The 26,468-nt window shown below is 39.5% G+C and overlaps 1 long non-coding RNA gene and 1 pseudogene across 1 annotated transcript; both read right to left on the bottom strand.

Annotated features, from left to right (window-relative positions):
• Positions 1-21,322: 21,322 nt before the first annotated feature.
• LOC104445492 lies at positions 21,323-23,424 on the bottom strand. The gene is made up of 3 exons (XR_726003.3): positions 21,975-23,424; positions 21,743-21,869; positions 21,323-21,349 (listed from the first exon to the last, which is right to left on the bottom strand). It is a non-coding gene; the product is annotated as an uncharacterized LOC104445492 (long non-coding RNA).
• A 1,028-nt stretch (positions 23,425-24,452) lies between these two features.
• LOC104445494 lies at positions 24,453-26,468 on the bottom strand (annotated as a pseudogene).

The following is a 26,468-nucleotide window of genomic DNA, read 5'->3' as shown; positions in this document are numbered from 1 at the left end:
AATCTTAGTTTATAGAAAAATCTTTGGAGGATGAGTCAACATCCCTAAAATGACTCATGACATAACAGAACATTTAATCTAGCGCGATTTTAGCATGATCTAGCCTATCGAGTAGTTTTTAGAAATTTTTGGTACAATTGACCCGTGGTTGATTATTTTCAAGCCACAAGGTACCTCTTTGACACATTGGCGGCTTTTGGTGGTTGTGAAAATCTCGTGATTTCAAATACGAACACATAATAACAAAATAACAGAAAAATCGGTCTAATACCGATCAACGAGAATTTTGCAATTTGGTGGAATGACCCATATCTAGCCACATATCTCAGTCGAACCAACCTATCTCTAATCTCTAATCGATTTTTAACTATGCCATAATGATCTCTACAGATGAGCACGGTCAAGTAATCGATTCTTAGTCGAATTCTCAAGTCTATTGCATTAAAATCTCTTAATGACTTCCCCAGATAGTCTAGTTATCTCATGAGTGATCATCTCAAAGAATAACACTATCGACATGTCGACAAAAGGCCGATTCATTCAATTGAAAATAAAACTGAATTTTCAGGATATCACACCCACACAACCCAAAAATTTCGCTTCAACCAAACCGTTGCTTAACCCCATGGCTCCACGACACCATAAACACCATTTTGTTGAAATCCCAAAGTTCCACAACTCAACAATCAGACTTCATGGCACAATTTTCACTAAACTTCAAATTTGAGCTCTAAACCCAAAATCTACTCCGATTGTATGAACGAGGGGCGTGGGCACTTATTAGGTGGTGCATTACGGAGTAGAATTGGCTTGGCGAGGTGTCTAAATCAGTTGAGTGTGACAATTTGTTTTCCCTTCTTCTTCTTTTTCCTTCCTTTCTTCTTTTCTTCCTCTGTTTTTTGGTCAAGGGAGCTCTCGGTTCCTTTAAAAGCAAAAGACCATTATTTTCTGCTTGTTGACCGAGTCAACTTTTGGGGGGGCTTTTTCCCTTTGACTTGTTGACCAACACTGTTACATAATGAATGCTCGGTTGCTTAGAAGAGATATGCACTACTCACTAAATTATAGTCGCTCACTCATTTCTTTCCCGATCTTTTCAAGTGCCTCCATTAGGAGCCATTAGTACGAGATCATTATCAATGGGTATTTTTGGGAGTTGGTTTTTTGGTATGATTTGAGACTACATCCTTATGAAAGGAAAGACGGCTGTGTCGCTCCCCAAATCTAGTAGGATTCAGGGTGTTACATCTTTTACCTGATTCTTCAACCTGATGCTTCGTTCAAGGTTGAAGCATGTGGAACTTCACGTATCAATGGAAATGCCTAGCCTGGTGATCAGATCAATAAATATAAGTATGCAATAGATAGGATAATCGAGTATTTCCATCTTTTTTGAGAGTGCAAGAAGTTTCTTGCTAAGAAAGTGCGACAAGTCATATTCTTTTATGTGATTGTAACATTATTTGCTATGAAAATTATCAAGTAGTTCATTTATTAAGATTCTTTTCTTATCACTACTATAATCAAAACATGGTATTGAAATTGATTATGCCAACACAGTATATGCTTAGAGTTTGGGCTGGGGAGGCAGTTTCCCGCTTTCCTTGCTAAAAAATGTCTTTCTTACCAAACCACTTCGGCAGGTGGAGGAACAGGACCAACATTAAACTTCACCTTTTTGATTTCTTCCATGACTAGATACATCGCTTTTAGTGAATTTTGAGCGTATCTCACAGTGGATATACCCAGCAGAAGTGAGTGACTACACATGCTTGGCAATCTATCTACCTTCTAATAATGTTATGGTAATCTCATTTGAGTTACAATTTCTTCGACTCATTTTAACATTTACGTTTTCAGAGCTCCTCTCAATGTAGAAACCGGGCTGCTTGGGCTCTGGCAACGAAGCGCTCTCACTGTCCAACATTAGAAGCACAGTCGACATTTTTGGTATATCATCAAGACGCCATTGCAGGCATAATAGTCTGAAATGTATGCATTTTACAACTTCCAACAAATCGAAAGAATTCGGAAGTTGTGGATCTATGAAGTCGCTCGCCTTCCTTTCAAGCCACAACATCCAGGCCTAGTACAAAAAAAAAAAAAAGAAAAAAGAAAAAAAAAGTGAATTTTTAGGCTATATCCAGCAATAGTATTGCTTTATTATAAGAATTTGACTTCTTAGACAGTTGTCGTACATGTCCAAGAAGATTGAAGCAATGGTCTGGATGATTGAACTCTCTATTCCTCTTTCCGCTTATTATCTATAGAAACAATACTCCAAAGGTAAAAATGTCTGATTTTGTCGAGAAAAGCCCATCTATTGCGTATTCTGGCGCCATGTAACCACTAAAAGAAAAATGATATGCATAACAAGAAAAGGAATGTGTAAGCCATGAAAATCTGACTCACTACTTACTAAGTGCCAACCATCCTCTTAGTTTTCACTAGAGATAAATCTCTGCCGAAGACTCTAGCCATGCCAAAATCTGATATTTTAGGATTCATCTCACTGTCGAGTAACACATTGCTTGCTTTGAGAACCATATGTATGATTCTCAATCTCGAATCTCGATGGAGATAAGGAGGCCCCTTGCAATTGCTATGATTATGTTGAATCGCATTCTCCATACTAGAGAATTTTCCCTTGTTTTACTTGAAACAAACCTTTTTCTAATAACTAATCTGGATGAGAAAATGTTTCCAACAGACTGTATTAAATCAAAATCAAACAAAGAAGGTATCGATCAAATCAAACCAAATATGAAAGAGTCTAGGCTTCCATTAGGCATGTACTCGTAGATTAGCATCCTCTCTTCTTTGATGCAACACGCCAGAAGTTTCACAAGATTTCGATGTTGAAGCTTCGCGATCAACATGACCTCATTCTTGAATTCATTGAATTCATTGAGACCTTGCTGAGAGTCTTCTGACAATCTTTTGACTACTATTTCTTGCCCATTTGGTAGCTGACCCTAACAAGTGAATTGCATATTTTTTCCCAAGTGACATGGGACAATAGAAGCGAAATGCATGAATGAAGAGTAGTGTTCTTTTGTACGACATATGAAGTTGTAGACTAAACTCTACCTTGTATACGGGGCCAACACCACCTTCTCCCAACTTATTTGAATCACACAAGTTGTTAGTTGCCCGTAAAATGGTGACCCTATCAAAGATTGGAAGCTGTAAGCTATTCTCATCTTCAACTGGAAGGTCGAATGTTATCCCTGTTGACCATTGAATTTCATCAGAACATATGTCCCTTTTTCCCCCAGAATAAATGAACTATATGCAGGAAATGAACAGTTGTTGATGTATCAACTGAGACACAGGTGTTAGCAATGAGGCTCCAGTGATGAACTTTCCACGTATCAATTGATCTAAAATTCATTTGACTTGATGAGAAAATATAAGATTCTTTTCTGTATGCTATCAACGTTCATTATTAATTGTAAACCCAGATGTAAAGAAAACTGATAGTAACAAAAGTAGCAATGCTATGACTTGACACCAAGATACGAAAAGATAGAACCAAGAATTGTAGTTGAGGTCAGTATTGATGCTTTATCACACTGTCTTTTATGAGATGACTCATAATCATTAAATATATTGGTTCTGAAAGCAAATTCTATTTAGAGCCACAATTGCTATAGAGCAAGAGCTCAACTCAACTAATGGAAATGGAGTACCTTGAGCATGTTTTTTCCTCTTCCAAATAATGCAGAAATAAAGCACCACCAAAAGCACGAGAAAGGCCACGGAAATTGCCACCGCCACCCATTCTTTCCAGTTGGAGTTGAATCTAAGATCTCTCTCAATTGGACATCCATTCGTGCTTAATTCAATCCAATTCGGCCTCAACAAATCCCATTGTCGCGTCCTCGATCAAATCGATATTTTTTGCCTCACCCATGGATCTCACTTGCTTCCCAATTTTACGACCAGAAACGATCCCTGCATTTTCTGAACAAAAACGGCCCTAGGACGACTTTTTCCCAAAAAGTCTCAATTTGCAGAGAAATCTTCTAAGAATGAGTCGATGTTCCTAGAATTTATTGTGACATGACAGAACCTTCAATTTTTGGAATCGGATTCAAATTCGTGATTATCTAGCATGTTGCGTGACCTACGCTATCGAGTAGTTTTCAAAAGTTTTTAGTGCAAATAACCCATAGTCGATTTTCTTCGAGCCACAATGAACCCACTTGACACATTGGTGACTCTCAGTTGTCATGAAAATCTCGATGATTCAAATACGGACAGAGGATACTAAAATGATAGAAAATCAGTCTAGTGTCAGCCGATGAGAAATTTTCCAATTTAGTGGTGTCACCCACGATTAGTCACACATCTCAGTCGAATCGACCTATCTCTAATTTCAAATTTATTTTATACTATGTCGTAATGACCTCTAAAGATGAGCACGGTCAATAAGCCGATTCCTGGTCAAATTCTCAAGTCTATCGCATTAAAATTCCTTAATGGCTTCTTTGAATAGTCTAATTATCTCGAGAGTAATCAGCTCTAAGAACAGCCCTATAAGCGCATTGATGAAATGTCCGATTTATTCAATGGAAAACAGAAGTGAAAATTTGGGATGTCACATCAAATATGGAACATTGAGAGAGGTTAAAGGTGATCAAAGGCAATGATGAATAGGATTATCATGAGTCCATGAATAAAAAATAAAACAAAGGTATATGTACTACCAAGGTCTGAGGCTGAAACGTGAATGTAAAGATCTTGATTCGCATATACAATAAGTTTTCTGACGTCAAGAAGATCTCCAAACCATAGGAGACAGCCACTTCCACCTCCAATGGCATCTATGTTCACGTCGGCCTTGCATGAGCAGTTCTTGAAGCACTCTAATTCACATTCCTTAAGGCTCATGCTAGTGTTCATTGTGAATTGATACATCTGCTAGACCACACAAGGCTATCCCATTCTGCCTGTGACTTTAATTGGTAACTGGTCGTGCAGTTACATATTTGAAAATCACCAATTGTGCACATGGTATTGGGCTCACAATTCCCATAGACATCACAGGCATCATGCAGCAACATATAAATCACGGTTCACTCTTGTGTTTCCTTGTTCCACAGGTATCGTTGGTGGTTCCTTGAAGTGTTTAATACCGACCTCGTGTGGTGGACTCATTGAAATTGTTGAATGTGTAGTCGACCTCTTGAGAATTGTTGACGAGCTTGGGGATGAATATCAAATTAGGGGTGAATGGAACCCCACTGAACTGTATTCCATTCCAAGGCCCACTTATGTCAAATTCGAATGCCTCCTTTGCCTAACCATTTTGGACTAATTCAAGGGTTGTAGGATGGGCATGTGTGGCTGAATTACAGCCTAGGAAGCAGCTGGTGGCTAAAGATGGGTCAAGGGGGACATTTGAATGGAAAAAAAGGCCAAGGTGGACCCCTTGTCCCTCATCCCTCTCCCTCTCACCCCCTCAATCGGTCGGTAGCCCCATTTCTTCCTCTATCTTACTGTTTCGAACCCCAACAACCAAGGAGAAGCAGCTAGAGTAGCCCTATGCCGTTGCACGCCGCCATCGTCGCCGTACGCCGCTCCATCGCCTCACACACCGTCGCACCTAACCGCACATGCCCTCCATCCACCGTGCCGTCCTCATCCTTCTAGCAACCTGTTCTACCATCTCAGCCTCTGTTTCAACCGTGCCGGAGCTGTCCTACCTCTGTTCAACCTTTGTGAGTCCTGATAAGGCTCGGTTTGGCCCTTTCCACCCTCCTCGGTCTTTTCCCGCCTAAACCGAGCTTGTTTTCCTTCTATTCCAGCCAAAGTCAAAACCTGAAGTTGTGGATATCGCAGTGACTATTTGGCCGGTCTTGAGGTGGTTCCCGGCCCCAAAAGTTAGGCCCGCTTTGAGGAAAGTTGGTCCCCGTTGCATTCCCAATGTTTTGAGCCGAATGGATCACGAATCAAGTGAGTTGAATTTACTAAACCCCGCTTAGTCGGTTAATTATACTTAGGGGTTAATTAGATTAATTAAGCATGGTTTAGGTGGATAAATTAGATTAGATTAGTTAATTTTGTTATCTACCAATGCATGTTAGGTGGTTAGTTAGTGTACTTAGCGAATAGACACACTCTAATATTTATTTAACGAACCTTGGAATTTTTCTAGGTTTGTATTGGCGTCCAATTAGGTATTACGGGCCTAAGTTGGATTTATTGCATTTATTTAATATTTTTCGTAATTATTTAATTACTTAATTAATTTTCAAAAATTAGACTGGGATAGCTGACGACCGGAATTTTATGCGGTTATTGTGATGCAATCTATTTATTTATCGAGCTCTAATTTATGCTTAATTAATTTAATTGTGATTTTAGGATTTGATTCCTAAATTAATTAATTTTGGTAATTAATTGAAAAATTATGTGGCGTCGGTCTACAGTGCCAAGAATCTATTTTGGGACTGCTGAAAATAATAGGATGTTCAAAAGTGAAAACCTTGTATTTTGGAGGAGGGTGGACTAGGTATTCAAAAATTGCAAGATTGCAATAAAGCAGCCATGGTGAAATATATTTTGATTTTGTCTACTAATAAAGAGTCCTTATGGTGTCGGTCGATTCATTCCAATTTTTTAAAGAGGGGAAATTTTTGGGTCTCCACTATTCCTACTATGTGCTCTTGGACGTGGAGGAAAATCCTGCAGCTGAGGAGGGATTTTAGGTCATACTTTATTTGGGAAGTGGGTGATGGTCGCTTTGTTTCTCTATGGTTCAATAATTGGCATAAAGAAGACCCCTTGTATTTTTTTTATTTCGATTTCTCTTATTCGGGGCTCGGCCTCTTGAAGCTTACGATGGTGGTAGACCTCACTTCTCTGGCGGGGCGGGTCTTCAGGTTGCTCTTTGAGTGTTGGGATTTTTCCATCCTAGTTCTTACTCGGATGTCTGACTGGTTCTCTTGGCTCGGTTCCTCTTCTGGTATTTTCTCGGTGGCCTCTATTTGGGATGCCATAAGAAGCAAAAGGAATAGGGTCCCTTGGGCTAAGTTTATCTGGAACAATGCCATTGCTCCCAAATGTCAATTCTACCTTTGGTTAATTACTAGGAATCACCTACCAATATAGGCTTTCCTCATATCTTATGGTAGAATTGACTATGAAGTATGCACTTTTTGCAATGTCAATCCAGACTCTATCGACCATCTCTTCTTTGTTTGTCCTGTCTCGGTGACTCTTGCTTTTTTTGGGCTGGTAGATGTAATCTTCCATGGCATAATAGATCTTGGATGGATAATCTCCTTTGGGCTTTGAATTTCCTAATTGGTAAGGATTTCTTCTATTCCATTGCTCGGTTGTCTTTTGAGGCCACGTGCCATTTAATTTGGAAGAAAAGAAATAGCATCATTTTCCAAGGTGAAACACTGGAGGCTTCGGCTTTGAAGAATCATCTTGTCAAAGTTGTTAAAGATAAAGTGTTGACCTTCAGCAAAGTGCCAGACAACTTTCGTAACAAGCGTCTTCAACAAGGGCGGGGCTTTGACCCTTCTATTTTTGTTGGCGGGCCTGGCCATTCTCCTTAGTGGTGCTTATTCAACTAGAGTTGGTTGGTTGGCGCTGTTCCTTTTGGGTTTGCGAACCCGTTGCTGTGTTGTGCTACCTTGCTGACAATCTTTTTTTGGTTTGCTTGGTGGCAGTTTTCTTTTGTTTTCCGGTTTGTTTCGGCTTCCTTGTTTTTCCGTTGCTTTTGTTTTTCTTTTGCCTCGGCTCCCTTTGACTCATTTTGCTCATGCATTATGAGTGAAAGTTTTTGGCGCCGGTTTTTTGTATAGTTGGCTAATGCTCTATATATTCTTACCTTACCAAAAAAAAAAAAAAACTTTGTATTTTGGCTAAGGCCGGCCGTGTACTCACACACATGTATTTTTATCAAATATGATAAAAAGAGTAAAATTGATAGTATCTTCAAAACAAAATACTATAACAGCTCGATGATTCGTATGCCATCTTGGAGAATGGACGTTATACTATTATAGTTTGATAACTCTCCTATCATATTGTGGAGGACCGGAAGCCCCAAAGGCTAGGAAGGTGGAGATTGAAGAATCGACGAACTTGTCTGAGTAGAGAGTCTTAGGACAGTTCCTTTTTGGTTAAGCTGATATTTTTGTAAGCGACCCGATGTTGTCAATAAACCTGTTTGTTATAAAAGGTTTGTTTTTGTTTGAAAAAGTTGGCCCTACTTTCCTATCCTATTGTTTTATTGCCTGGGGATTTATATCTGCTTCCGCATATGTATATTAAAATGAATGGGTCGGCCATGCATCTTAAGACATCGCTATTATATCGACTGAGCAGGGATAGGCACGAGTTCGGAGGATCGGGGCGTGACATTCAACATGTCCCTTGCGGATGACTAGTTGGGGAATTATTCCTCCAACATCCAACCCGTAGGTGAAGTCTCCAATTGAGGGATCCTTTGCGCTCTTCCAGGATGTCATGTGCCGGTCCAAGCCCATCCTCAGGTCCCACCCGAGCTTCATGCCGGCCAATAATGTGTTGGAGGGATGATCGAAACTCTGCCAAAGTTTCCGGAGACATTTTCACTGTCATCTTTCAAAACTAGATTTCCAGAGTCCAGGAGCTGAGCAACTACGCTTTGTGAAGAAGTATTCATGTTATTCAACGACCACAACTCTTTCTACTTGGTTGACAAGGACTAGTTTACCTTCATTACCTATCCTCAGAACCCCTGACGAATCATTCACCGGATTATCTCCATTTGCCACACAAACAATGGTCTTTTATGGGATGTTGTGGTACCATATTGCGAGGAATCTGTTGCTGGAGTTTCCAGGGCTGAAGAAACCTAGCTGAAACTTTTCTCTTGCCGAAACTAGAGTGTCACCATCATGAATTGGCTCAGATGAGCTTAACAGATCAACTGATTTGCATACTTCTGCTAGCGAAAACAATAAAATTGAAATACAATAGACTACAGAAAAACACAAAATATCCATCAGCTAGAGAAATCTTGTAATGGATTGTCCATATTAGTCTTTCATTCTTGCAAATAGACTTAGCAGGTGTCACACCCCAAAACCATCAAGAATGGAGGATGATGTGGCCATCCTTCCACCAAAAGGATGCAACCTCAACGTAATAAAATTTGACTCCCAAAAGTTCCAGCTATAACAATCTCACTCTAACGGCCGCTAAGCCACAGACCTAAAAAGATTTGAAAAGAATAAGATAACATGAGTAGTATATATCTTTTGTAAGTAGATCAAGCAGTCATTATGCATATATATATATATATATATATATATATATATATATATATATCACTACCAAAAACTCATAATCAAACTCTTTAATATACATATCAAATCATATATAAGTTGTTTCATTTCGACAAGCTTTATACAATTAAGAAAATACTCATTAAATCATCATAAACATTAATGGTGAAGTCCATTGATTAGTCTCATCATAATCACACGCCAATGGTCTATTTGAATAATCCATCTCATATCAAAACACACAATCAACTAAATTTTTTACTCAATATCAAACCATGGTCACGAGACAACATCTAGTAATAAGGCAATCAAGATTCTCCCTTGACAAGGTCTCTATCTACAAAGCTAGTGGCTTGGCCCAAAATGATATCATAAACCTGGTATGCATACCCGCAAGCTTCTCAATGGGCTCTAGTGATATTGAGTACCAAACGAACATCCTCTAATATTTACAAAGTCAATCCATAATATTTATCACAAGTCAGTTTCACAAACCAAAATATGTAATTTTTCGCAACTCAATTCATATGATAGAAATATTTTTTTGTAAATCATTTCTCATATCATTTCATAAACCAAATTCACAAATTTTTTCGTATATTGTAACATTTCATGTAAAATGTTTCTCAAATCATCTTAGAACTCCTTCCATAAACCAATTTGCAACGTAATACTTATATATAAACTTTCATAACAGCTTCCATAACACATTTCTCAAATCACTCTCAGATAACCGAAGAGGAGTAAATGCCAATCCAGATTTTTATGCAATAAAATGCTACTTCATAACTCATAATGTATCACTTTTGAAACATGAAGTCACACCTCGAAGAAGAGATATTACCACTCATATCGAAATGCCTACAATCAAACAACAAAAATTATTCGAACCGTCAAATTCACAATTCTATCAAATAAGCAAGAAACAACATTAAAATCGAGTAAGCACTGCCTCAATTACGTAATGGCTATACTATGAAATGCTAACAAAATAACTCCGATGCGCCAACAGATCGCATAGCCAAAATGATTATTCAAGCCGTTCGCAACAAAACCTAAAATTCTCACTTTGACCAAACTATTGTTATTTAAAAACTCTTGTCAAACTCCACGGGTCCACAATGTCATAATCCACCATTTCCCAAAATCCCAAAGTTTCACAATTCAAAAATCAAATTTCACGGCTCCAATTTCACTAAATTTCAAATATACAATCTAACTTTGAAAACTACTCCGATTAGACGACGGAGAGATATGAGCATGTACGGGGCATTGCGACACATCACCTCCATGATGGGGATGTGCAAAACCCCTCTCTTTTTTTTTTCCTTCTTCTTTCCCTTCTTTTTTTTCTTTTCTCTTTCCTTCCTGCGCACTCTAGACCTCTTTAATCTGAAGCGTCCACTTTTGCTTCATTATTGAGGTCAATTTTCCTTTTATTTTTTTCTCGTGTGGGCTCACCACTCTTGACTTTTATTTTTTTCTCGCTTGGGCTCACCACTTTTGACTAAGTCAAAATATTACAGCAAGAGGAGAATAAAAAATCAAGTTCACAGAAAATCCGGTGTTCGCTGAATTGATTAGAGCCGTAAAGAAGTTCCTCTTGATGTGTTGGTTCCGTGATCCAATAATTGATGAAGATTTGCTTGTAGCGACGTACCACACGCCTAACAGTGTTTATGGATCGTCTGATTGTGTCACTTCTCAATAGTGAAGGATCCACATATGGACATTTAGCAAGCAAACAAGAATTGCCCCTAGGTAGTGAGGAAGTGGGAAGACGGTCCAAGACATTTTGTGTAATTGAACTTTTCAACTTCCGGGAATGTGCACGGAACTAGTAATCGCGTTCCCATGAACGACCCTTGTAAGCCAACTACCGTTAGGTTAACTTCCTAGAAGTAGCGAAGTGTGAAAGCCTACCTATTTTTTCAAGTCAATCATAAAAACCAGGTCCACCATGTCAATCATCAAGGATAAATAAAATTCTCCGTCCCTCATTCTTGCTCGTTGTCCCGTCAAATTCTCTTAGCTGGATCATACCTCCCGCAATCCTTTATCTCCAATGCTTTCTAACAGAACAAGGTCATTTTAAGGATGTTTAGTTATTCTGATGGTGGCTATTTCTTTTACCAGTTAGACAAGGATTCTTTTCACTTAAACATCATTAGACCATCGACTCCATCCCGTCAGTCTTTAGGCATTGCATAAATCAAGACTAAGTAGAAAATGTACATTTACTCCTAAAAGTGGTAGCCCTAAAAATTGGCCATGTGAAGACTGGGGTCCATACCCTGCTTGCTCTGATGTTGTAATGGTCTTTCAATAAAATTTTCTGGTTTTACTGTAAACAATGCATGATTTACTGATTATGCATTGGAATGGACTGATTCAAGATACAGCTGATTTCTCTATTGCATTTGCTTAGGGATTTTACTGTAGTTAGGGGCCCCTAAAGTAGATCCACTTATGGTAGTTTGGCTTTTGACAAATCAGTTCCCTTTCCCGGTCGCACCCAGTGGTCCAATTTCCTTTATTCCATTCTGCAATCATTTTTGGTGTAAACCCTTTTAAACAGCTGCAAATAGGTGAAACGAATATGTTGCAAACACCAAAAGGACCACAAGTTCCATAAGTTTCACAGCGATTTCTCGGTGCTTCCCAATCCGTTTCCCACTTCTTCACCTTTTCTTCCCAATAGGTAAAGCCCAGGAACACCCCTCGATGAAACGGACAAATAACAGAATGGAGGATTCTTGTAACTTTCTATGTACAAATAAGCCGTTCCCAGTTCTACGTCTTGCTCGAAAGTAAATCCAGTCAAGTATCTGTCGTCCATGTACGGTATGCCAATGAATGTTCACTTATCCCACCGTCTGCTTCGCTAGAAAGGAACTGACCTCTTCCAGACGAAAGACTGGACAGGTATCTCAGACGAGATGCCTGCAATGAAATCTCCAGGCAATAAATCATTGGCTCTTCTCCAGGAGATCAAATATTATTTTTGCCCTGTTCTTGTATTAATTCCCATCTTCATGCCTGGTTAAAGAGTATCAGTAGGATCATCAAAAGTTTCCCAGAAATAATTTCCCGAATGAACATCCTGTAAGACGAAATTCCCTGTGTCCATTAAAACTGCTGCAGCATTTTTTGTCTGAATAGAAGCATTAATTGACCAAACTATGTTTTGTTGACCGTCGAGAAGCTTTAGACTTCCATCACTGCCTATTATTAAGGTGGCATATGAGTCTCTATATGAGAGAGGGTTGTCCCTATTGGCTACCCAGATGATTTTCGTGGGGGTCATGTTCTTGTAACACATTCCTATGTAGTGGTTTTGAGAGCTATTGGGTGTGAAAAAGCCAAGCTCAAAGATTTGACTGGAGGACATGAGTGTTAGGTTCTGAAAAAGCGGTTGCGATGGAGTAATTTGGTAAACTGCATAGCAGTGCAGTACGTGAAAGGACAAGAACATGAGCAAACCAAGAGGAAAATTCATGAGAGAAGAAGTCGAAAAGATCATCCGGTTGCTCATTTTTGATAGGCTTATGGTATTCTCTAAGATTTCACCCTTGCAACAGAACAAGTTGAAACAAGTTGAAGTTCTAATATTGCTTCCCAGCCAAGAAACTGTATATTGTTGCGATGATCCTTTTCTGCATTTTTTTGCTATGATGCGATAGTAATTATTTGATCAAAAGACTCATTGTTCTGATGCATCACCGGAAATTCTGATAATCAAGAGTCAGCCACTAAACTATAGAAAAATTTGACCTAATTCGGAAGACTTGGTGGAAATTCATCTGCAAAAAGTCCTAGATGCCATTCTGACACGACTCTTCCACAGTCAAGTTCATCTATGATACAGTCCGGTCAAAGCAATCATTTTTCTAGATGTTATGACCTCAATGACAAGCAATGATCCGTTGGCATATGTTCTTCAAAAACTGTTTAAATTTGACTTGGCCCAGAGCTTATTTATGATGCTTTAGGAGATTACGTCCCATTGAACTTTCAACCTCGTTACACACATTAGAACTGACCCGAGATTGTAATCAAATGAGTCCAGCCAGGTTAAGCGCCCACCCGGGATTGACCCAGTGGAAAGCTTCAACCCGTGTTTTTGGCTCAGAAAGCAATGGATGTAGGTTCCATTCTTACTCTGAGAAACTTGGACTTAAGTGAGGGGCTATGGTAGTGGGTTGTTGTGTTGCTTCTTTTTCAGGTAGTCGGCTAGTTATGTCATGTCAGTGGATTATCAAAACCAAAAAACTATCGGGGTAAACACAGAATGCTTTGGACATGACTTGACCTGCTCAACTTCATAAAGAACGAGTTTACCTCCATCAACAAGAACATTCACGTGTTATTTTTGACGTGTGACGCATATAAGTACGTTTAAACAGGCTTGAAGTGTCGAAATTGTGAGATAGCACACGAGATCCTATGCACTTACAACCTAGTCACCATATGGACCTAGCACCATAGTATACAATGGTGACTATATACATGCTTCATTTGGGCTTGTGATGTCCCTAAATTAACTCACTGAGCTATTGTCCACTTTGATTCATCCTATACCGAGTCTCAAAAGTGAACACCTTCCCAAGAGGTCACCTATCCTACAAGTGCCCCCACTTGGACACGTTTATCTCTGGAGTTTCAAAGCTAAGCAATGTTGTTATGTCAAAAGACATCTTCATGAGTTAATTCCAATTTTTACACACGCACACACGCACGCACGTGCACGCGCACGCACATGCACAAGTGCGCAGGCAAGCACACACACATCCTATACCAAGTCTCACAAGTGAATACCTTCCCAAGAGGTCACCTATCTTACAAGTGCCCCCACTTGAACACGCTTATCTTTGGAGTGTCAAAGCTGAGCAATGTTGTTACGTCAAAAGACATCTTCATGAGTTAATTCCAATTTTTACACGCGTGCGTGCACGCGCGCACATCCTATACCGAGTCTCACAAGTGAACACCTTCCCAAGAGGTCACCTATCTTACAGGTGCCCCCACTTGAACAAGTTTATCTTCGGAGTTTCAAAGCTAAGCAATGTTGTTCCGTCAAAAGACGTCTTCATGTGCTCACAATCGCTCACACACACACACACACACACACACACACACACACACACACACACACACATCTCACATTGGCTCACTCCCTATTTGATGCACAATTTGATTCTATCGTACTCCCTTCATCATCGTATAAGCTTGCTATGAGCTGCTCCTTATTTAGGCCCTTTGAGACCAGCAACCACTCCTTGTCCTCCTTAGATTGGGTCATTACAATTCCACTAACTTCCATGTGGTTCGTTCTTAAACAATACACCTGAGTCTTGCTTTGACACCATATACCGGCCTTCATGGTTTTGTCTTTTGGTGCATACATGGGCACCTTCTCAAAAGGTTACCCATCTTAGAAGTGCTCCCACCTAAGTAAATTTTAGAATTCCAAAGCTAAGCATTGTCATTGCGCCGAAAGGCGCCTCCATAAATTAATTCCAATTTTTACATATATCTCTCCAAATTGCTCTTTCGTTGTTCTGTGCATAATTAGGTTTATTCCTACTCCCTCCATCATCCTTGAAGCCTATTAAGAGCTACTCTTTGTGTCACGCCCCGATCCTCGAGCACGCACACATCCTTCTATATTGGTCGATTTTATAATGCGATATCCTACGACTTTGTATCGCCGACTCTTTCATTTATTAAGCACATGCGAAAGCAGTTATAAATCTCCAGACAATAAATCAATGGGATAGAAAAGCAAGGTCATATTTTTCATATTGAAACTTATAACCAAACTTTTATACAAAACACAAATCAGAGAACTTCATAACTATTCACAACTTCAAAGTGGAGTTCACAAAAGAATATGAAATCGTAGTCTATCCGGGCCGTACTCAAGGTCCCTCTCGGGATTGTCTTCTTCTTCCAAAATTCTTCTCCTCAGGTTTCACCTCAGAGTTCTCCCACTCAGATTCCTCCTCTTCAGCTTCTCATCGAGGTCCAAAAATGTTTTCCCCAAACTGGGATGAGACTACGTCTCAACGAGTTCTACACCACTAAGCCCAATTAGTAAACCATTATACTATAGGCTGCCTAAACACACATAGGGCAAAGGACTTACCTTGGCCTCAAATTCCACCTGCATATTAGCACAGTTCAATAGGCACCCAAGCAATCACATCACAGATTGATATCTCGATCAATCAACCCAGTCGATCACACGCCAGACCACTCAAGTTCATTTCCATTCAATCAATCATTTCACAATATCGGATCAAATCATGATCAATCGACCTAGTCGATTACATATCAGTTGGACCATTTCTAGGTCATCTCACTCCACACCATATAATCCCCAACAACAATAATGCTCTCGGGTGTCTATTTGCCAAGGTGATGTACAATAAACACGTTATGCGCATGCTCTTACGCATTCCAATCACCTTCAACCACACGGGCACGACACTCAACACACAAATATACGGCCACATAGGCACAATCTACACCACACAGGCACGATCAATTATCGCCACACAGGCATGATCAACTATCGCCACACAGGCATGATCGATATTCAACAATTTACGTGCATTCTCTAAGGCAATCTTTTCGCCAAGATGACATATTCAACCACTGAACACACGTGCATTCTCCAGGCGATATTCCGATTCACCGAGCTAACGATTTCTCAATCAAATAATTAACCATCAAGTCAATATGAATAACTCCTAAAAATTCATAATTAAATCAATTCCATACAAATTGCAGCTCAATTAAATAAACAGACTGTGCCACGACAATCAACACGAGATTTCGGTCGTCGGCCATCAAATTCTTAATTTCCGAAAGATTATTAATTAATTAATTAATATTAAAAATTCCATTTAGCTCAAAATAAGGCCCAATTAAATAAACGGACTTCACCACGATCACCAGCATAAAATTTCGGTCCTTTGGCCATTCCAGTTGAATTTTCGGAAAATAATTAATTAATTAATTAATTAATTTCGAGAAATAATATTTAAATACCAAAAATTTCACTTAGGCCCGAAAAGCTTAATTAAAGCCCACTAAGGGTCGGAAAAATCCGAGACACTTCCAATAAATAGTAGACCACATCTACTTGCTAATTACACATTCAATTTATCTAAATCACATCACAATTGACTAGTAATTGCTAATTTATTCTAATCTAATAACCTAAACACAATTAATTAAAACTAAACCAACCTTAAGCATAATTAGCCAACTAATCCGGGATTAGTAAGATTACTCACCGGAATCGCACGCAAAATGTATCAATCTGACGAGGACGACACGAGAGACGATTCTTCCCAAAGCACGGCTCGGGTTCGGGACCAGGAAACGGTCCAAAAGCGGGCCCGAACCAGCTGGAAACCCATTTCGTGGGTTGCTGGTTTGGCCTGGCCAAGGCTGATCTGGCGGCTAGGACGGCGAGGGGAGGCCGGCGAAGGGCAAGAGGGACGCCGGGGAGGCCGAGCGGTGGTCGGACGAAGCTAGGCGGTGGCCGGAGGTGGCTGGTCGGGGTGGAACAAGGCTGAGCAGAGACTTCACGGGAGTTGGAGGACACGGCTGGGCGGCGAGGACACGAGGGGAGGTGAGTGGCAAGGCGACGCACAGGCAGGGGACGGCGGCGATGGCCTGACGTGCGACGACGGCAGCTCCGCTTCGTCTCGCCGACCTTCGCACGAAAGAGGGGGAAAAGGAAGAAGAAAGCTTCAACGGTGGCCAAGGGGTGAAAGAGAGGCGGAGGCAAGCGGCGGGCGGCGGAGCAGGCGGCGGCGACGGCTTCGACAAGCTGCTCCGATCTTCCTCTTCTCTCGGCGCTGCTGCTTCCGTTTTCTGCCTCTGTCTTCGTTCGAATGGTGAGGGGGAGAGAGAGAGTACCGAGAGAGAAGATAAGAGAGAGATAACTTTTGACTAGTCAAAGAGGGAAAAAGAAAGAGAGAGAGAGAGGGGGCGGTGGAGAGCTCGCACGAAGGGGGGAAAGGGAGAGGGAAGAGAGAGAGAAAAAGAAAAAGAGAAGGAGAGAGAGAGAAAAATAAGAGAGAGGAAGAGAGAGAAATAAAAATCAAATAATATAATTATTTTTATTTTATTTCTTTTCTTTTCTCTTTCTAATTCCTTTCGGCCTTCGATTTTTTCTCCGATAATTTCTTTATTGAAATTTCGGACTTGCCAATAAATTGACAGAAGATGAGAAGGTCCTAAAAATGAATTGTGACACGCCCGAATATTCGATTCCCAAAACCGAATTAAATTTCATGATTAAAATCAACCGGATGCGATTTTAGTCCAATCCAACCAATTAGGTAGCTTTTAGGGATTTTACCGCGGTTATATCCCTTAATGGCTCCACTCAATAGGTTAGCTAACTCGTGAGTGATCAGCTCAGAGAAAAAGGACCATAGGCGCGCCAATGATATGCACATTTCACTTTATCGAAAATGGGTTGAATTTCAGGATGTCGCACTTTATCCACATCCTCTAGCTCCCATGACTATTCCCTACCCTCGTCAGACTAGGTCGTTACATTTGTTTCAATAAGTTGATTGATTGCATAGGTTAAATGCTGTTGTGTCATGAAATATTGAAGCTAAGACACTGCTTTCAATTCTCACGCTCTTGTTGTGTCATGCAACCTTGTGTTTGGCAAAAGCCACCTTACAAGTTTATTTCACCTGGTGGTCGAGCCTCCTTTTGTTTAGAATTTTGGTATTTCGAGCTCCTTCCCACTTCTTTCGATGGTAGATTTCTAATATTGCGTTTGCCAAAAATAGAACATTGTTCCACAATCAGTAGTAAATTTAAAGGATAAAGTGCACTTGAAATTCTAAAACTTGTCATGAAAATACAATTGAGTTCTAATACTTTTAAAAAATGCAATTAAGTTCTAAAATTTGTCACAAAAATGGAATCAAGTCCTAAAATTTCTCACATAAAATTTTCAAAAGTACAATAAATGAAGGACTTAATTGAATTGATTAGACAATTTTTAGGACTCGATAACACGTTTTAAAAGTTTCTGGACTTAATTGTATTTTTTTGAAAATTTAAGGACTCCGTTGCACTCTTAAGATAAGTCTTAGGACTTTCAATATACTTATCTCTAACTTTAAAAAACTGTTAGTAGGTAAAAAAAAAAAAAAATTACCGGTAGTTTATTAGTCCAACGTCAATTGTTTGTATGTTACCATATCAAAGAACAATTTTATCATCCACTGACTTGATAGTAAATCATCAATTTTTTTAGATTTTACAAGTAAACTCGTAAACTGCTTGTGTGAGTTACTAATAAAGTAAAAGTTTTACCATCCACAAATCCAACTTAGATTACCACTTATACCATAATTTTACGAGAGGACGTGTATTTGTTTGTAAGTTACCAGAGAGATAATGATTTTAACATCCACAAATCTAAATTTTATTTTGGATTTTACAAGTGATCATGTAATTGTTTGTAAGTTACCAACGAAATAACATTGTTATCATGCACCAGCCTCATAGGAAATTATCATTTGTTTCTAGATTACCGTAAATGTAATAGTAGATTACCGCTTGTATTTAGATTTTACAAGTAGGTGTGTTACTGCATGTAAGTTACCAAAGAGAGTAATAAATATATAACATAATTGATAAGTTGCATTGATGGTCGAAAGTACCAATTAACTACAGTTGTAACTTACTATTCTCACTGCTAGAAATTAGCTTCGAGCAGTAAATATATAACATAGTTAGTAAGGTATAATTTCATTGATGGTCGTAATATCACCAACATTGTCAGTAAACTACAAATGTTTTTTAGAATTTACAAATTGGGTTACAAATTTACTATGAACGGAACATTGTTTGGTAAGATACAATGATTGTAGCCTATCACTAAGTTAACTGAGCATCCTTTGTACCGGAAGAACTTCACCGTAGAGTATAAGTTGAAGCACATGAACGAACTTCATTCCGGAAGGCCGAACTTTTGACACTGCTCGAAAGAAATGGTGTTGCAAGGTTACGAGTTTCTGATATTGTCATACGAAAGACTATGGTTTCGAGCTATATGGACCGACATTGCCATGCCACATCGCATTTGGCTTGCAACATTGTTATCCATGCCAGGTCAACACGGATAACTTAATTTGGGAATGGTGGCGCTAACCTCAAGATCTCTATGCATGATTCTTAACGAAAGAATCCCAATTGAGATACAAAGCCCTGTGGTGAGTAGTAACCTCTTGGATGGATTTCTTCCAGCATAAAAGTTTTACAAGATTTGGCTACCAAGAAGCAGTCTCGTCTAAGGATTCTGCATTGGCCAGTATTCTTTATTTAAAGAATAGGTAATGGTTCCGGTTTTTTCCTAGAAATTTCCTGGAGTCCAGTCAAACAACACCTGGCACTCGAAGTCAATTGTAGATTACGAAATGGCTCCAAGACCTAGAGCTGATAATGTTTTGTTAAGAACCTTGCAACCTTGCCAACTTTAGAATTCATTTTTTAACCTACGTCAAGCTTTGAATATGAAATGGCTAGAAGTCATTCGAAAGGTTAGTCAGTCGCATGTAACCTTTCAGAAGCTGCACAGTCTTTTATCATTCCAAAGATAACTAATTGATATTGTTTTTCAGTGCAATCTGCCCACCGGTGGTCATCAAGTCCCTGTCAAGGGGGAAAAAAGCTTGACACATACAGAAAATGCTACACCGACTAACCTGGACACGCTTAATCGAAATACAGGTAAACTGATTCTCAGAGTCACTTGAATACTATTGTGTTATGAGCTTATGAACTCTGAACCCAATTCCTTGCATGAACTTGAATAAATACAATTAAGAGTGTACATATGCTATTTCAAGTTGGAAGAGGCCAAAGTTTTGTGGACTTATGAACTTCTGAGCAAGTAACTATGTCTCTGTTTTGCCAGACTAGATAATTACCTTTGTTCGATGGATCTCACTTCCTGTCAGAGATCTGTAAGTTGCCTGTCATCAAATACACAATCACATTGCAAAATCGGTGTGAAAACAAAAATGTGGAATTTCAATCATTAGTTCATGAAGAATCAAAGTTCTAGGTTTCTCAAATTGAGTGAACACTGAACTTTCAGCGTGGAACTTTACAAGTCTACAAGAAGGAAAAAATGTTGATCATCATCTCCCTTCGACCATAGAATTCGTGATGGTATTCGTGGACAAGATGCATTCCCATTGTGACTTGATATCGTGACTCAGCATTTCCCTTTTGAAGGTGAATGTAGGCGGTCTTGGCTGAGGAAGTTCTGATTCACCACTCAGCATCAAAAATATGGATAACATGTTCGGTCGGTCTGTCAGGTGGTCCTGCACAGAGAGTAGCCATACCTGAATGCATCTCATTGCTTCTGATGGCGAACAAGAATGAACAATTGCTTCACCCGTTAGATCTAGTCCTCTTATCTTCGCTCCACAATTGCCATGCCTGTAAGAATTAGTGAGCAGAGGGCGCATATATAGCCATAAAGATTATAGAATATTTCTTGAGATTGTATTCCTTGCACTTACAAAGGAAAGAAGATTGAAATGCTGGCCATAGTAGTACAAGCTTTTGTTCTTTTGCTAGTGACGATCACAAGTAGCAACATTACAAAGCCATAGACATCAGATTTCTCAGAAGATATCTCTCCCATGGCTTACTAGGGAGACATATATCCTCTGCAATTGATTCGATCACGTTAATCATTAAGGTTATAGAGTTTCCTAATTGAATTGAATTCCAGCAACAAGGCTTGAAAACTTATGGTGTTCCAACAACTTTGTTAGTATTTAGCCAAACTCAAGTGCCTTCGAAGATCTGTGCCAGTCCGAAGTCCGCAATTTTTGAGTTCATTATCTCATTTAATAGAATAATGCTTGCCTTCAAATCTCAATGGATAACTCGTAGGTAAGAATCTCGATGGAGGTACAGTAGCCTGCTCGTGATCCCTCGAGTGATCTGGAAACGTATATCCCAGTTGAGTTCTGCTTTCCTTCTTGAATCTCAGCAAGGAAGTAAATAAAATGAACTCGTAACTTAGGTAGTACAAAAATGTATATTTTTTTCCATAAGTTCAAGCATGACTTGAAGAGAGTGAGGCCAACCAAATAGAAATGAATCTAAGCTTCTGTTCAACAAATATTCATCTACTAAAATTTTTTCTTCTCCTTCAATACAGCAATCCAGGAGTCTGACCAGATTTCGATGCTGGAGCTTCGATATAAGAATGATCTCATTCTTAAACTCCTCATGCCTTGGCCTGAGTTACTGGAAAGTCTTTTGACAGCCATCTCCTTTCCATCATTCAGGCTTCCCTGTTTCCAAACTCATAAAGTACCAGACCTCGGATAATGCATAAATTTTCACTAAATGAAAATTTTAGAGAAGTCTTTTACCTCATAAACTGGGCCAAACCAAAGTTGTCTGTCACAATAAGTAAGCTACCAAAAGTGAACAGCGTCAATTTGGATGCATCATCTTGCTTCAGCTGATCTTTCCATGCGATTCCATATGACATTTCTCCTGTTGTTTTAATTATATCCATTTAATCAATAGCCTTTGGAACTTTGGTAAAGTTTCTGGATTACATTAATGTGAAATTAAGCATTGGAGATGAAATGATTGTACCTCTTTTGCTATCTCTTGACTCACAGAGGACAAAAATTGCAGCTCCTACGAACATGATGGCAATTACAGTACTTAAGCTGATGATAAGTTTTGCTTGTGTTGACATGCCTGAGATGAATAAAGAATTGCAAGATGTGTGATACAGTTCAATTGAAACTCATTGTAGTCAAACCTCTTGTACGTATATTGTCATGTGCGACCCGAATATATATTTCTTGGCCAGCTATTGAAAACTCCTGAACATTGATGAGATCTTTAGCCCAGACAAAACACCCTCTCATGCTGATATAAGAATGAGCCAGGCAAGAACAATTATTCAGGCACCAGATTTGGCATCCTCCTTCATCTCTGATGTCTGATAAATATTCCACAGAATCAGGCACTTTCATCTGGTTCATCCGCACAAAGACATCTTTCTTCACCTGCATTGAAGCTGGCCTGCTTGTGTTCTTCTAACAATTCAATTCTGTTTCTCTAATGCAACCCCTGGTCCAATTTCTGCTGTTCCACTCTTCTTTCAATCTCGGTGTAAACCCCTTTATGCAAGGGCATATAGGAGAGTTAAGTGAGTTGCAGACACCAAAAGGATGCAAGTTCCATTAAATTGGCAACTGTTGTTCAATGCCACCCAATCTTTAAACCAACTCTTGGTTCCATCATCCCAACACATTATTGTAAGAATTCCCCCAGGTGAAGTGAAGTCATAAGCACACAAAGAGATGTTATTATATTCAGCAGAGAAATAAGTGGTTCGCTGCTGAAGATTTTGCCGGAGATTGTAACCATTGAAGTATGAGGAATCCATTCCTGGTATGCCAATGAATATTGATTTATCCTGTGGTCCACTTCTCCATAAAGGGTTCAAGCCATTCCAAGTGACAATTTGTGGCAGTCTCCGACGTACTCCGAGTGATGAAATTTCCAGATGATGGATCATTTTCATTTTCCAGGAAACTAAATACTGTCTCCGTTTCTGGTGTTTATTCCTATCTTCATGTTTGGTAGAAGAGTATAAGTTGGATCATTGAAGCTTACCCATATTTCAATTGAATTCCCGTCTTGCAGGACAAAGTTTCCACCATCTGAAAGCATTGCTGAAGTATAGTTTGACCGGACAGAAACATTGGTGGGCCAAACTACGTTCTGTTGCTTATCCATCAGCTTCAGATTCCCATTGCAGCCTATTGTTAATTTCACAGATTGATCTGGATATGCAAGCCATGTATCCCTATTGGCGACCCAGACGATCTTGGAAGGAGTCGCATTCTTGTACCATATCTTCACATATTGATTTGCTGATACATCAGGGTTGAAGAAACCGAGCTCGAAATTTGACTGGAGGAGACGAGTTTGATTCTGAAAGGGTGGTTTGGCTGCAGTAATGTTAAAAACTGTAGCGCTCTGATGTGCCTGAAGAAGAACGAAAATGACCAAGGAAGAGTATAGACCAATCATAGGCAGCATGGTAATCCTAGTGCATTTCTGACCAACAGAAAAAGAAAATAAAAAATCCTAGTGCACTCAGGTGTCCGTTAATTCAGAATGTTAGGCTCCCAATTCTTTGCTATTCTTTTTGTCTGCATATTTGAAAGGAAGACAAGATTTCTGCAAGCCAAAGCGTGTTGCCAAATGTGTGAGTTCATAAGTGCTTTTCGAGATGGCTTTTTTAAAGTCAAACTTTTGGAGATAGCTTCGAGGGTTATGTTATTAAACAAATTAGTTTTATATTGGATACTAATGCTGCCTGACCCAGTTCAAGTGCATTCCCAGAATGCCAAGACATCATGATGACATTGGTGCTGATACAGCTCATTTTCAATTACACCATAGCAGCATCATTGTGTGAGTCAAATGGTGGCTTTTAAAAAGAGAACTGATTTTGTATGAGAAGCCACTAGATATCAGCGTTCCTCTCCTCGCCATTGTTCAAAGTTGACTACACCTTCCAGTGTACAGATGATATATGTTTCTGTTAATTCACTAACACAAGTTTCATGTTCAATGAAGCTAGATATTACATGGGATCCATGCAAAAATGTAATTCCTAAGCACTTCAGTTTGGGGATCACAGGGCTCCAATTTTGGTTTCCAGCTAACATTGGCCTCCCATTTTCATGCGAAGCTTATCCAAAATGAATTGTTCAGCCATTCAAGCTTCTCGCTACTTTCTGTTTTCTTTCTTTTCTTAAATAACTAAGAATTATTTTATGGCTTCAAGGCAGCAATTTAAATGCCACAGGCATAGATGACTTCATACCAAATCCGGACAAGGTATATCGTATCTGCGAATCATATTGAAGCTGGAAATACTTTTTGCCGCGCCAGTGCTCATGCTTCTTATGTGGGGACTTTAGTCTATCTTTGGTAATGATATCTTTTGTCCAAAAGACCAGAAAATCAAATCTTCAACACAACTGGTGATGAGAGTGATGGCGATTACTTGGTAGTTCTCCGTAATAATGCCAACAGTTCTGATTGTAAGTCAGAACAAATCCTAGCATGGATTATATTCTCTCAAAAAAGTGTATATTCCAAACCTTTACTTTACAGCGTGAATTCTATGTAAAAAGTGGATGTTCATTCGACCTTTTGTTCTGATTGAACTAGAGCCATCCTTGAATTGAGTAAACACTTATATCTTAGAAAATAACAACAGAATTATCTCCAAACACAAGAAAATAAAAATCGAGAAAAATAGCCTTCATCTTCCTTCGACCATTGTATTAGTGACAGTGTTAACAGACCAGATGCTTTCTTGTGGTGATGGAATATAACGATTTGGCTTTTCAGCTTGGAAATTGAATATAGGCTGTCCCGGCTGAGGAAGATCTGATTCCCCATTTAACATTAGAACCACATTCCACATGTTTGGTCTATCTGCGGCATGCTCCTGAACACAGAGAAGCCCGACATGGATGCATCTTCTTACCTCCAGTGGAGAGCTAACAGCAATTGCTTCATCCATTAGGTCCAATGCTTTGCCTTCAATCCATAATTGCCATGCCTACGAGTGCAAACACTGTCATAATATTGCAGGGAACTTAGAATATTGATTAGGGTATGATTTGGGACTTACGTAGGAAAGGAGATTCAGATGTTGTCCCAGGTCATACAGGGCTGTGTTCTTTTTGCTGCTAACGATCTCCAGTAGCAGCACTCCGAAGCTATAGACATCGGACCTCTCAGAAAATATCCCACCCATGGCGTACTCAGGAGACATATAGCCGCTACAGTTAAGTTAAACATGTTATGCACCCTTTGATTGTATCGATAGACAATGGGGATGAAACATGGCACTGAGGTTCATTATGGTAAATCAATCATTTGTGTTTGCTTGAAAAGATTGACTCAATGAATTGATAATTCAAATAAGACTAGATAGCTTACAGTGTTCCAACAATTTTGTGAGAGTTCACCAGAACTTGAGTGCCTTGAACATTTGTGCCAGGCCAAAATCAGAAATTTTCGGGTTCATCTCTTCATCCAAGAGAATATTGCTTACTTTTAAGTCTCGATGTATGACCCTAAGGCAAGAATCTTGATGGAGGTAGAGAAGCCCCCTTGCAATCCCCTGAATTATATGAAATCGTTTGCCCCAGTCAAGTTCTGCCTTCGTCCTTGAATCTAACAAACACGACAAACAAGAACAGTTTTCAACTTTCAGTGCTATGGCGAGAAATACATCCCAGAAAAATAGTTATTTGGAGAGTAAAAACCAACCAAAAAGAAAGGTGTCCAAGCTTTTGTTTGACAAGTACTCGTATACCAAAATTTTTTCTTCTCCTTCAATGCAGTAGCCCATGAGTTTAACAAGATTTCGATGTTGTAGTTTCGATAAAAGGATGATCTCATTCCCGAACTCTTCAACGCCTTGGGCTGAGGTACTGGAAAGTCTTTTCACAGCTACCTCTTTCCCATCTTTCAGCTTCCCCTGTTTCGCAATTCACATAGCTTTCAGACCATGGATTACCTCTATATTTTCATTTAACGAATGTGCTGCAGAATAATTTCACCTTATAAACAGAGCCAAACCCTCCTTGCCCTAGTTTACTCGTCATGCTAAACTTGTCTGTGGCAAGTAGTATGCTATCAAAACTGAAAAGGGTCAATTCCTGTGAACCGTCGTGCTTCAGCTGCTCTTTCCATGCTTCTCCTTGCATCATTTCGGCCGATTCTTTAGATGTCTCTACCAAGCCAAGGAGTTCTGAAAATTCCCTCAAGTTTCCTGTGTTCATCATTGGTAAAGAATTAGCTCACTTTCTTCATAGCGATGGAAGATTCAAACAAAATAGAAGCACAATCCTCTGAAAGCACTGGTGTGGCTCTTCAACGGTACCTGTTTTCTTAGCTCTCCATCTGCAGATAGCAAAAACAGATACTGTAAAGATCATGATGCCAGCAACGGTAATCAGGCTGATGATAACTGCTTTTCGCAGCGATGCTCCTGAGACGGAAGAGAAAGTTATGTAAAAGATGATCCGCGTTGACCCAAAC

Source organism: Eucalyptus grandis, chromosome 5, assembly GCF_016545825.1.
Source record: "Eucalyptus grandis isolate ANBG69807.140 chromosome 5, ASM1654582v1, whole genome shotgun sequence".
NCBI lineage: Eukaryota > Viridiplantae > Streptophyta > Magnoliopsida > Myrtales > Myrtaceae > Eucalyptus > Eucalyptus grandis.
Note: the sequence above shows the minus strand (reverse complement) of the source record. Positions and strands in the feature narration are given on the sequence as shown.